This window comes from Scyliorhinus torazame, chromosome 14, assembly GCF_047496885.1.
Source record: "Scyliorhinus torazame isolate Kashiwa2021f chromosome 14, sScyTor2.1, whole genome shotgun sequence".
NCBI classification, from domain to species: domain Eukaryota; kingdom Metazoa; phylum Chordata; class Chondrichthyes; order Carcharhiniformes; family Scyliorhinidae; genus Scyliorhinus; species Scyliorhinus torazame.
The window spans coordinates 204,413,433-204,425,579 of NC_092720.1; positions in this window are offsets into that span (position 1 = coordinate 204,413,433).

The window sequence follows — 12,147 nt, forward strand, 5'->3', positions numbered from 1 at the left end:
CGTTATTGCAGCACGGTGATCAACTTGCCTCGATGGGGAAAGAGATGCGGAAGGTGATGGATACTAACAAGGATCTGCGAGGAAAGATGGAAGACCTGGAAAACAGATCCAGGCGACAGAATTTGAGGATTGTGGGGCTGCCCGAAGGAGTTGAAGGACCGAAGCCGACTGAGTATTTTGCCGCGATGCTGGCAAAACTATTGGGGGAGGGGAGGATCCCTCACGATATGAACTGGATCGGGCTGATCGGTCGTGGAGGCCTGTACCAAAGGCGAGTGAGCCGCCAAGGGCAGTGACTCTGTGCTTCCGTAGGTACAGGGTGAAGGAGAAGGTCCTGAGCTGGGCCAAGCAGAAGCGGGTGGTGCAGTGGGCTGGAGCTGGTATACGTGTATACCAGGACTTTACGGTGGAGCTGGCGAGGAGGCGGGCTGCCTTCAACCGGGTGAAGAGGGCACTGTACGTTAGCAAGGTGCAGTGCGGCATTGTATATCCAGCGAAGCTGAGGGTGACCTACAAGCTCAGGGACTTTTATTTTGGAACGGCAGAAGCAGCGGAGGAGTTTGCGAAAGCAGAAGGACTGTGGCAGAACTGACAAATTGAGAAATGGCCATGTGCCAATGTAACCTCATGACTGTATTTTCTTCTTTTTTGTATCACTGCGTGCGGTTGTAGAGATTAAAGGAGCCAATGTGGTATATATTTGGACAAGGGAAGGGACGGGACTTTCACTCGAAATGAGAGTTCTTTGGGGTGTAGGTGGATATGCGGGGTTTGTCTGCTAAAAGGGGATCTTTGGGCTTTCCTAGGGCCGGGCAAATGGGAAAGGGATCCGGGCGGGGGCCTCCACGCTGGCCGGTTTAAGCCGGCCAGTGAACGGGAGGTGGGGGGAGGGGCTGCGGCCATCGGAGCCTGGCAGAACAGGGTCCGAGTGGTCTAGCCGGGGTGGAAAGTTGGGGGGAAGGAACCGAGGTTGGGAGGAGGAGTTTTACAAGAGGCAGTGGACGGGAGGAGCTGGAGACCTGCGGTGGGGGGGCGGGGGGGGGGGGGGGGGGAGCTGTGTAAGATTAAGGGTGACTACGGGTAATCCCTGATTCCTTTTTGTCATTTGTTTATGTAAACATGCGGGTTGAGGTTCGGGGGTTGGTGGGTAGATGGGATCGTTGTTATTATGGGGACTGACATATCTTACTGATTATTGTTTATTATTGATGGATGTAAATGTGGGAGAAAATGTGAAAAAGGAGGAGAATAAAAAAAATAAAATAAAGGAGGACCCCCTATCACTGTGGATGTATGCGGGGAAACCGAACAGTGTAAAGATACCCTGGAGGGCCTTGATGACGGTGGTTATGGTCATGTCTGGGCAGGGGATGACGAATGGGAACCGGGAGTACTCGTCAATCACGTTAAGGAAGTACGTGTTGCGGTCGGTGGAGGGGAGGGGGCCTTTGAAATCCATGCTGAGGCGTTCAAAGGGACGGGAAGCCTTTATCAGGTGCGCCCTCTCTGGTCGGTAGAAGTGCGGTTTGCATTCCGCGCAGATTTGGCAGTCTCTGGTGACTGTCCTGACCTCCTCGATGGAGTAGGGCAGGTTTCGGGACTTAACGAAATGGAAGAACCGGGTGACTCCCGGGTGGCAGAGGTCCTCGTGGAGGGCTCGGAGGCGGTCTACCTGTGCGGTGGCACAAGTGCTGCGGGACAGGGCACCAGGAGGCTCGTTCAGCTTCCCGGGGCGGTACAAGATCTCGTAATTGTTGGTGGAGAGTTCTATCCTCCACCGCAAGATCTTGTCGTTTTATATCTTGCCCCGCTGCGCATTATCGAACATGAAAGCCACCGACCGTTGGTCCGTGAGGAGAGTGAATCTCCTGCCGGCCAGGTAATGCCTCCAATGTCGCACAGCTTCTACTATGGCCTGGGCCTCCTTTTCGACCGAGTAGTGGCAAATTTTGGAAGCATGGAGAGTGCGGGAGAAGAAAGCCACGGGCCTGCCTGCTTGGTTGAGGGTGGCCGCCAGAGCTACGTCAGACGCATCGCTCTCGACCTGGAAGGGGAGGGACTCGTCGATGGCGCGCATCGTGGCTTTTGCGATGTCCGCTTTGATGCAGCAGAAGGCCTGGCGGGCCTCCGTCGACAGGGGGAAGGTTGTGGATTGCATCAGGGATCGAGCCTTGTCGGCGTAATTAGGGACCCATTGTGCATAGTAGCTAAAGAAGCCGAGGCAGCGCTTTAGGGCCTTGGGGCAATGAGGGAGGGGGAACTCCATGAGGTGGCGCATGCATTCCGGGTCGGGGCCTATGACTCCATTTCGCACTACGTAGCCTAGATGGCTAGCCGGTCGGTGCTAAACATGCTCTTCTCCTTATTGTAGGTCAGATTAAGGAGGTGCGCGGTCTGGAGAAATTTACGGAGGTTGGCGTCGTAGTCCTGCTGGTCATGGCCGCAGATGGTTATGTTATCAAGATACGGGAATGTTGCGCGTAAGCCGTACCGGTCAACCATTCGGTCTATCTCACGCTGGAAGACCGAGACCCCGTTCGTGACACCGAAGGGAACCCTTAAAAAGTGATAGAGCCGCCCATCTGCCTCGAAGGCAGTGTACTGGCGGTCACTATTATGGAGTGGTAGCTGGTGATAGGCAGACTTGAGATCCACCGTGGAGAAGACCTTGTATTGCACAAGCCTGTTTACCAGGTCGGCAATACGGGGGCGAGGGTACGCATCCAGTTGCGTAAACCGATTGATGGTCTGGCTGTAGTCGATGACCATCCTATGTTTCTCCCCGGTCTTTACCACCACTACTTGAGCCCTCCAGGGGCTGTTGCTTGCTTCGATGACCCCTTCCTTCAGCAGCCTTTGGGCCTCGGACTTGATGAAGGTCCTGGGCGCTGTACCGTCTGCTCCTGGTGGCGACTGGTTTGCAATCCGGGGTGAGGTTCGCAAACAGGGAAGGCAGGTCGACCTTAAGGGTCGCGAGGCCGCAAACAGTAAGGGGGGGTATAGGGCCGCCAAATTTAAAGGTCAGGCTTTGTAGGTGGCACTGGAAATCCAGTCCCAGAAGGGTGGCTGCGCAGAGATGCGGCAGCACGTATAGGCGGAAATTGCGGAATTCCCTGCCTTGAACGGTGAGGTTCGCGAGGCAGAACCCCTTTATCTCCACCGCGTGTGACCCGGAGGCCAGGGAGATCCTTTGTTTGATGGGATAGGTGACCAGAGAACAGCGCCTTACCATGTCGGGGTGGACGAAGCTTTCCGTGCTCCCGGAGTCGATGAGGCACGACGTCACGTGGCCGTTGATGGCGATCGTAGTGGTGGCCTTCGCTAGCGTTCGGGGCCGGCTCTGGTCCAGGGTAACGGAGGCCAGCTGCAGCAAGGAGTTTTGGTTGGGCAGCGCGTAGTCAGCCGTGCTGGGGGCTTGAGGCCCCATCCAAGATGGCGCCGGCCATGGATCGCACATGGAGTCCGGGGACGGGGACTCCGAAGATGGCGGTGGTGAGGGACAAAATGGCGGCGCCCACTCCTCCAGCGTGGTTGCCGGGGGGCAAAATGGCCGCGGCTGCGGGTCGCACGCTGCCTGGAGGGACAAAGGCTGCGGTGCGCGTTGGCCCAGCTGGGCTGGGAAAAAGGACTGCGGTGGGCCTTGGACAGCCGGGACTTGAAAAAACGGCTGCGGTGGGCCTTGAACAGCCGGGACCTGGAAGAACGGCTGTGGGTAATCGCTGGATACCGCGGCCACAGCGCGGGCTAGGCAGACCGTGGCATAGTGGCTTTCTTGCCGCACCCTTTGCAGGTGATGGTGCGGGCCGGGCAGCGCGCGCGCGGGTGATTCGCCTGGCCGCAGAAGAAGCAGCATTGGCTGGCGGCGGTAGCGGGGCGCCTTGCCGCGCAGGCCTGCGGAGTTAGCGGGTAAGTCTGCGGGTTTAGTGGGTAAGTCTGGGGGGCTGCCGCGGCGCAGTGCCACGCAGCCCAGGGGGGCGCCGTGCGCGCGGGGACGTACGCGAGGGCGTTTTTGTATGCCACGTCCGTGGACCCTGCCAGGGCCCGGGCCTCGGTGAGGCCCAGTGTGTCCATTTCGAGGAGCCTTCGGCGGATGTCGGGGGAAACCATACCTGCCACAAAAGCGTCTCGAATTAAAAGTTCCGTGTGCTCGTTCCCCGTCACCGCTGGGCAGCCGCAGTTTTGGCCCAGCACTATCAGTGCCCGGTAGAAGTCTTCGAGTGTCTCATCTGGGCTCTGCCGTCTCGTTGCCAGCAGGTGACGGGCGTAGACCTGGTTCAGTGGACGAATGTATTGTCCTTCCAGCAGCTCCATGGCTTTATCATAGTTCGTCGCTCCTTCGATCAGGGAGTAGATCGCCAGGCTGACCCGTGAGCGTAGGAGGTGTATCTTCTGCTTTTCCGTGGGGGTGTCGGCAGCCGTCTTGAGGTAGCTCTGGAAGCACGCCAGCCAATGCTTAAAAATTCGGTAGAGTTTTCTGCGTGCGGGCTGAGCTGAAGGCACGCCGGCTTGATGCGGAGATCCATCCTTCAAAAGTACTTATCTGATTAAATTGATGCAAAATCTATACTCTTGAGACCACGAGGAGTCATATCGATTCAGCTTTAATCAGATAGAACTGTACCCAGCAGCGATGATACAGAAAGTGCAGGCTGCTGGGACGGCATCGGTTCTTATACCCCGCCTCTCAGGGCGGGGCTATGTACACTGTCCAATGGTAGACCCCTCGGTCTAGCCAATGGTCATTCACCTCTCAGGTACTGCAATACCTGGTATTACCACAGAGGTTTCCCCTTGTGGGAGAGTCTCGGACCAGAGGGCATAATCTCAGAGTAAGGAGTCACCTTAAATACAGAGATGAGGAGGAATTTCTTCTCTCAGAGGGTAGTGAATCGGCAGAATTGTTTACCGCAGAGAGCTGTGGAGGCTGGGCCATTAAGTATGTTCAAGGCGGAGGTAGACAGATATTTAATCAGTAAGGGAATCGAGGGTTATGGGGCTAAGTGGGGAAAGTGGAGTTGAGGATTATATAAAATCAGTCATGATCAATCTTAATGGTGGAGCAGACCGATGGGCCGAATGGCCCACTTTTGCTTTGACGTTTGATGGTCTTATAAGGTTAGATTTAGGATTAGATTCGTGTTTAGGGTTCGTTTTAGGCTTAGATTTAGGGTTAAGAGTAGGGTTCATCTTGAGGTTAGGTTTAGGGTTAGATTTAGGATTAGGTTTCGGGTTAGATTTAGAATTAGATGGGCAGCAGGGTGGCACAGTGGGTTAGCTCTGTTGCCTCACGGCGCCAAGGTCCCAGGTTCAATCCCGGCTCTGGGTCACTGTCCGTGTGGAGTTTGCACATTCTCCCCGTGTTTGCGTGGGTTTCGCCCCCACAACCCAAAGATGTGCAGGGTAGGTGGATTGGCCATGTTAAATTGCCCCTTCATTGGAAAAAATGAATTGGAGACTCTAAATTTATAAAATAAAAGATCTAGAGTTAGATTTAGGGTTAGTGTCCCGGGTTACAATTAGGGTCTGGCTTGAGATAAGTTTTAGGTTGAGGTTTAGGATTCAGTTTATGGTCAGACGTAGGGTTTGAGTGAGTCGTGTAGATTACGTAGGGTATAGGATTGGGGTCTATACAGCTAACATTTGTATATATAAGTTAACTATAAATTTGGGTAGATGAGATAGCTTTTAGATCGGTGTTGATGTCCAAAATAGTTGGGCCAAGGATCGCGTTAGACTAAAGGGTTTTGTAGGTGGTTGAAGTGTTTAGCCTTGTTGAGTTTCTCTATTTTATGTTTGATTCAGACTATTTGGTGACTGGGTTTGTTCCGTGTGCAATCTCTAGGGTGTGGCATTTTCTTCACTACCCGTTCTAAGGGTACGAAGGTGCCCGGCAAGTTTAATTCTTAAAGCGTTCCATGTTTATTTGATATGTGGCACCATTAGCATTGGATTGCAGAGATTACATTGTGTTGCTCACAAGCAACTGTTGACTTATTGAGCTTATTGGTTCACCCTGTGTGCTCGTTTTATAGAATTTACAGTGCATAAGGAGGCCATTCGGCCCATCGAGTCGGCACCGGCTCTTGGAAAGAGCACCCCACCAAGGTCCACACCTCCACCCTATCCCCATAACCCAGTAACCCCACCCAACACTAAGGGCAATTTTGGACACTAAGGGCAATTTATCATGGCCAATCCACCTAACCTGCACATCTTTGGACTGTGGGAGGAAACCGGAGCACCCGGAGGAAACCCACGCACACACGGGGAGAACGTGCAGATTCCGCACAGACAGTGACCCAAGCCGGGAATCGACCCTGGAGCTGTGAAGCAATTGTGCTATCTACAATGCTACCGTACTGTGAAATAGTACTAAATGGGGAGACCGTGGCTTAATGGTTCTGTTACTAGACTGGTAATCCGGGAGACCTTGGGTAATGTGCTGAGGACCTGGGTTTGAATCCCACCACACAGACAGTGACATTTGAATCTAGAATTTAAGAAGCCTAATGATGACCATGAAGCGATTGTTCGAAAATAAATCCCATCAAGTTCACTAATGTCCCTTTTAGGGAAGAAAATCTTTCATTCTTATCTGGTCTGGCCCATATGATCCACACAGCACTGTGTTGACTCCTAAATGCCTTCTGAAATGCCTAGTAAGCCACTCAGGCCAAGGACGATGCTGGCCCAGCCTTGCCCAGCTCAGTGGTTAGCACTGTTGCTTCACAGCTCCAGGGTTCCAGGTTCGATTCCTGACTTGGGCCACTGTCTGCGCAGAGGCTGCACGTTCTCCCCGTGTCTGCGTGGGTTTCCCCCGGGTGCTCCGGTTTCCTCCCACAATTCCCGAAAGATGTGCTTGTCAGTTAATTTAGACATTCTGAATTCTCCCTCTGTGTACCCGTACAGGAGCCGAAATGTGGCGACTCGGGGACTTTCACAGTAACTTCATTGCAGTGTCAATGTAAGCCTACTTCTGACAATAAAGATTATTATGAAAAAAAAAGGAAAATACTTTAAAAACGTTCCAGAAATAATGGAGAATCAAAGGATTGGGAATCAGTCTGGAGAACCTTTGTTGCACTCCCTCTATGGTAGGTATATCTTTCCCGAGGGTGGCACGGTGGCACAGTGGTTCGCACGGATGCCTCGCAGCGGCAGGGTCACAGGTTCGATTCCGGCGTTGGAATGTCTGGAGTTTATACTTTCTCTCCGTGTCTGTGTGGGTTTCCTCCGGGTGCCCTGGTTTCCTCCCACAGTCCAAAGATGTACAGGTTAGGTGGATCGACCATGCTAAATTGCTCCTTAGTGTCCAGAGATATGCAGGTCAGGTGTGGTTACGGGAATAGGGTAGGAGAAGTGGGTCTGGGTGGGGACCTCTTTCAGAAGGTCGTACAGACCCGATGGGCCAAATGGCCCTCCTTCTGCACTGTAGAGATTCTATTGCTTCGGCAAGGAGACTCGAACTGCACACAATACACCAAGTGTGGTCTGACCCACGCTCTATACTCCCTTAATCAAATCCCTGTGCAGTGAAGGTCACCATATCATTTGCCTTCCTAATTGCTTGCTTAATAAATCCTGCCTAAACAAGGGACTGCAAGTTATTAGTAGTATAAATGAATGGCAGTTAAAGTAGATAAATCCCCTGGACTTGCAGCCCAGAGTGTTGGGAAAAGTTGCTGTAGAGATAATGGATGCAATGGTGGTCATCTTCCGAAATTCCATTGATCATTCCTGCAGATTGGAAGCGGCAAATGTCATCTCACTGTTTAAGGAAGGAGGGAGAGGGAAAACAGGAATATGCAGACCTGTTCGGCTGATATCATAGTGGGGAAAATGCTAGAATCTATAATAAAGCATGTGATAACAGGACACTTTGGAAATAGTGATAGGATTGGGCAGAGTCAACATGGATTTATGAAAGGGAAATCATGTTCAACAAACTTGTTGGAGTTTTTCTGGTGATGTAACAAGCAGAATAGATAAGGGTGAGCCGGTGGATATGGTGTATTTAGATTTTCAGAAAGCTTTTGATAAGGTCCCACAGAGTTTAGTAAGCAAAGGTAGGGCACATGGGATTGGGGTTGATGTGCCGGGGTGGATTGAGAACTGGCTAACAGACAGAAAACAGAGTGCAGGAATAAATGGCTCCATTATCAGTGGGCAGGCTGTGACGGGTTTGGTACTGCAGGGATCAGTGCTTGGGCCCCAGCTTCTCACAACCTACATCAATCATTAAATGTAATGGGCCTGATCTACCAGCCACGCTGCACCCGAAACGCAGCGCTTCACAGTTTCCCGGGATCTACCTGGCTCCCCATGCCTCGTGAGATTTAACGCGATCTTGCGAGACGTCGCGATGTGAAGCCTGCCAATTGTGAGCGCGATCACCTTTTGGCAAAGCTGTATATTAGAGCAAGGCTGTTAGTCTCACTCTAATATGCAGTTCCCTGAGATACCGAGGTGTGGGTATCACCTTGGAAAACCCGGCCGAGTGCCGTTCCGAGCTGGTCTCCACAATCGGGGACCAGACAGAATGGCACTTGTGGGGGTCTCCCAGGGGAGTGGTAGCCCCAGGTGCATGCCCTTTGGGAAGGGTGGTACCCTGGCACTGCTGGTACCACATGGGCACCTTAGAACTGCCAACCTGGAACTGCTACCGAGGTGCCAGTCTGACACTGTCAAAATGCCCAAGTGGCACTGCCAGCTGGCAGGGGCACTGCCAGAGTGCCAGGTTGGCATTGCCAATGTGCCAGGCTGGCATTTTGTGCATGGCAATTAGGTCATGGGGGGGTACCCTGCACAGATATGGGGGGCATAGTCTTAAAGTGAGTTAGGACTTGGGGGGAGTTCGGGGGTCACGTAGGGGAAGGGTCGAGAGATTAGGACGCCATTTAAAAATGGCAACCCGATCTCTCCCTGCATTGAGGGATTCCGGTCAGCAGGGTTCCTCAGTGCAGGAAACGGGACTAAGTATGGCTTTGACTGCGCATTCCCCGCTGAGGTCCCATATCAAACCGGAGCCACATTACATAGCATTGTGTTTCTCGGTGTTCCGAGCGCTGGGAAACACATGGCTAAACGCGCTCCCTATGGTACTTAGTTCCCATTTGCTTCGATTGCGCCCAATATTTCTAAGTTTGCAGATGACACAAAAGATGGTGTGAGGAGAATGCAAAGAAGCTTCAAGGAGAGGCAAGCAAGTGGACAAAAAAATTGGCAGTTGGGAAGAAATGTGAGGTTATCCACTTTGGTAGTGTGGTCATCTAGCAAGGCCTCGGTTTAGGCCCGATTAAAATTGGGTATTTTAAATTAAAGAATTGGGCACTTTAAATCAAGCCACAGACACTCCATCACACAGCACCATGGGAATTCGAACTGGCCAAGTTTGAATACACAACCAACAGACAAGCTTTGAACATATCTGGGCCTAGCCCATCAATCACCCATCAAAGATCATCGCACCCTATTGTGATGCACCGGTCTATTGTCAGTAGCCCAGATCGGGCCAGACTTTCTGTCACCCAGGGTTTCTGCTGTCATCTTATATGGGAACAGGTCATGTGCAGCCCACACCATCAGAGATAGACACCTGGGCGGGCTCAGGTAACCTGTCAAACGGTCATCAATCTGGCCATCGGGTGCTGAGACCCCCCCTCCCGATGCATCATTGGCAGAAAGCCAGAGGAAATGGCAAAAGGGCGCGAAGGGAAGGGGCTAAAAACAGGCACCGAGCCACATCAGGAGTGAAGACTCCACGCAGAAGCAATCGAGACGGCTGACCAGAGAAGTTCAGAAGTAGCGTGCGAGAACCACCTTTGCTGGCTTGAAAGGATACTGGAGAGGGAGGGGGAGGATCCAGTTGTTGTGGTCCATGTCGGTAGGAAAGAGGACCTGTTTAGAGATTATAAAGAGCTAGGATTCAAATTAAAAAACAGGTCCTCAAGGGTCATAATCTCCAGATTACTGCCCGAGCCACGTGCAAATTGGCATAGGGAGGCAAGAATAAGGGAAGTTAACACGTGGCTGAAAGAGTGGTGTGGGAAAGAGGGGTTCCTTTTCATGGGACACTGGCATCAGTTTTGGGACAGGGGGGACCTATACCATTGGGATGGTCTCCACCTGAACCGAGCTGGGACCAGTGTTCTGGCAAAAAGAGTAAATAGGGTGGTCAATAGGACTTTAAACTAAAGATTGGGGGGGAAGGGAAAGTCAGGGAACCAAGAGGTGAAGTAATCAGCGGGGAGCGTAGCTGCTTAGGAATAAAAAAACCCACAAACAGACAAAACTCAAGAGTGGTTACGATTGTCCCCATCCCACAAAATATGACACAGTGTATGGAAAGGCTCAGTAAACCAAGGTCCACCACACTAAGAAAACAAAAAGGGACAGCCAATAGAGAATTAAAGGTGCTATATTTAAATGCGCGCAGTGTACGGAACAAGGTAGATGAGCTTGTGGCCCAGATTGTGACTGGCAGGTATGATGTGGTAGTCATCACAGAGACGTGGTTGCAGGGGGTTCAGGACTGGCATTTAAACATCCAGGGATTCACAACCTATCGAAAAGACAGAGAGGTGGGCAGAGGGGGCAGGGTTGCCTCGTTAATTAGGAATGAAATTAAATCAATAGCACTAAACGACATAGGGTCAGATGATGTGGAGTCTGTGTCGGTAGAGTTGAGGAACCACAAAGGCAAAAAAAACATAATGGGAGTTATGTACAGGCCTCCTAACAGTGGTCAGGACCAGTGGCACAAAATGCACCACAAAATAGAAAGTGCATGTCAGAAAGGCAAGGTCACAGTGATCATGGGGGACTTCAATATGCAGGTGGACTGGGTAAATGATGCTGCCAGTGGACCCAAGGAAAGGGAATTCATTGAATGTTTACAGGAGGGCTTTTTGGAACAGCTTGTGATGGAGCCCATGAGGGAACAGGCCATTCTGGACTTAGTGTTATGTAATGAGCCAGACTTGATTAAAGATCTTAAAGTAAGGGAACACTTAGGAGGCAGTGATCATAATATGGTAGAATTCAATCTCCAATTTGAAAGAAAGAAGGTAGAATCAGATGTAAAGGTGTGACAGTTAAATAAAGGTAACTACAGGGGCATGAGGGAGGAACTGACGAAAATCGACTGGGAGCAGAGCCTAGTGGGAAAGACAGTAGAACAGCAATGGCAGGAGTTTCTGGGAGTAATTGAGGACACAGTACAGAGGTTCATCCCAAAGAAAAGAAACGTTATCAGAGGGGGGATTAGGCAGCCATGGCTGACAAAGGAAGTTAGGGAATGCATCAAAGCAAAAGAGAAAGCCTATAATGTGGCAAAGAGTAGTGGGAAGTCAGAAGATTGGGAAGGCTACAAAAACAAACAGAGGATAACAAAGAGAGAAATAAGGAAAGAGAGGATCAATTATGAAGGTAGGCTAGCCAGTAACATTAGGAATGATAGTAAAAGTTTCTTTAAATACATTAAAAACAAACGGGAGGCAAAAGTAGACATTGGGCCGCTCCAAAATGACGCTGGTAATCAAGTGATGGGAGACAAGGAAATAGCTGAGGAACTAAATAAGTACTTTGCGTCAGTCTTCACAGTGGAAGACATGAGTAATATCCCAACAATTCAGGAGAGTCAGGGGGCAGAGTTGAATATGGTAGCCATCACAAAGGAGAAAGTAATAGAGAAACAAAGAGGTCTAAAAATTGATAAATCTCCGGGCCCAGATGGGCTACAGCCGAGAGTGCTAAAGGAGATAGCTGAAGAAATAGTGGAGGCGTTAGTTATGATCTTTCAAAAGTCACTGGAGTCAGGGAAAGTCCCAGAGGATTGGAAAATCGCTGTTGTAACCCCCCGTTCAAGAAGGGAACAAGGAAAAAGATGGAAAATTATAGACCAATTAGCCTAACCTCGGTTGTTGGCAAGATTCTAGAATCCATTGTTAAGGATGAGATTTCTAAATTCTTGGAAGTGCAGGGTCGGATTAGGACAAGTCAGCATGGATTTAGTAAGGGGAGGTCGTGCCTGACAAACCTGTTAGAGTTCTTTGAAGAGATAACAAATAGGTTAGACCAAGGAGAGCCAATGGATGTTATCTATCTTGACTTCCAAAAGGCCTTTGATAAAGTGCCTCACGGGAGACT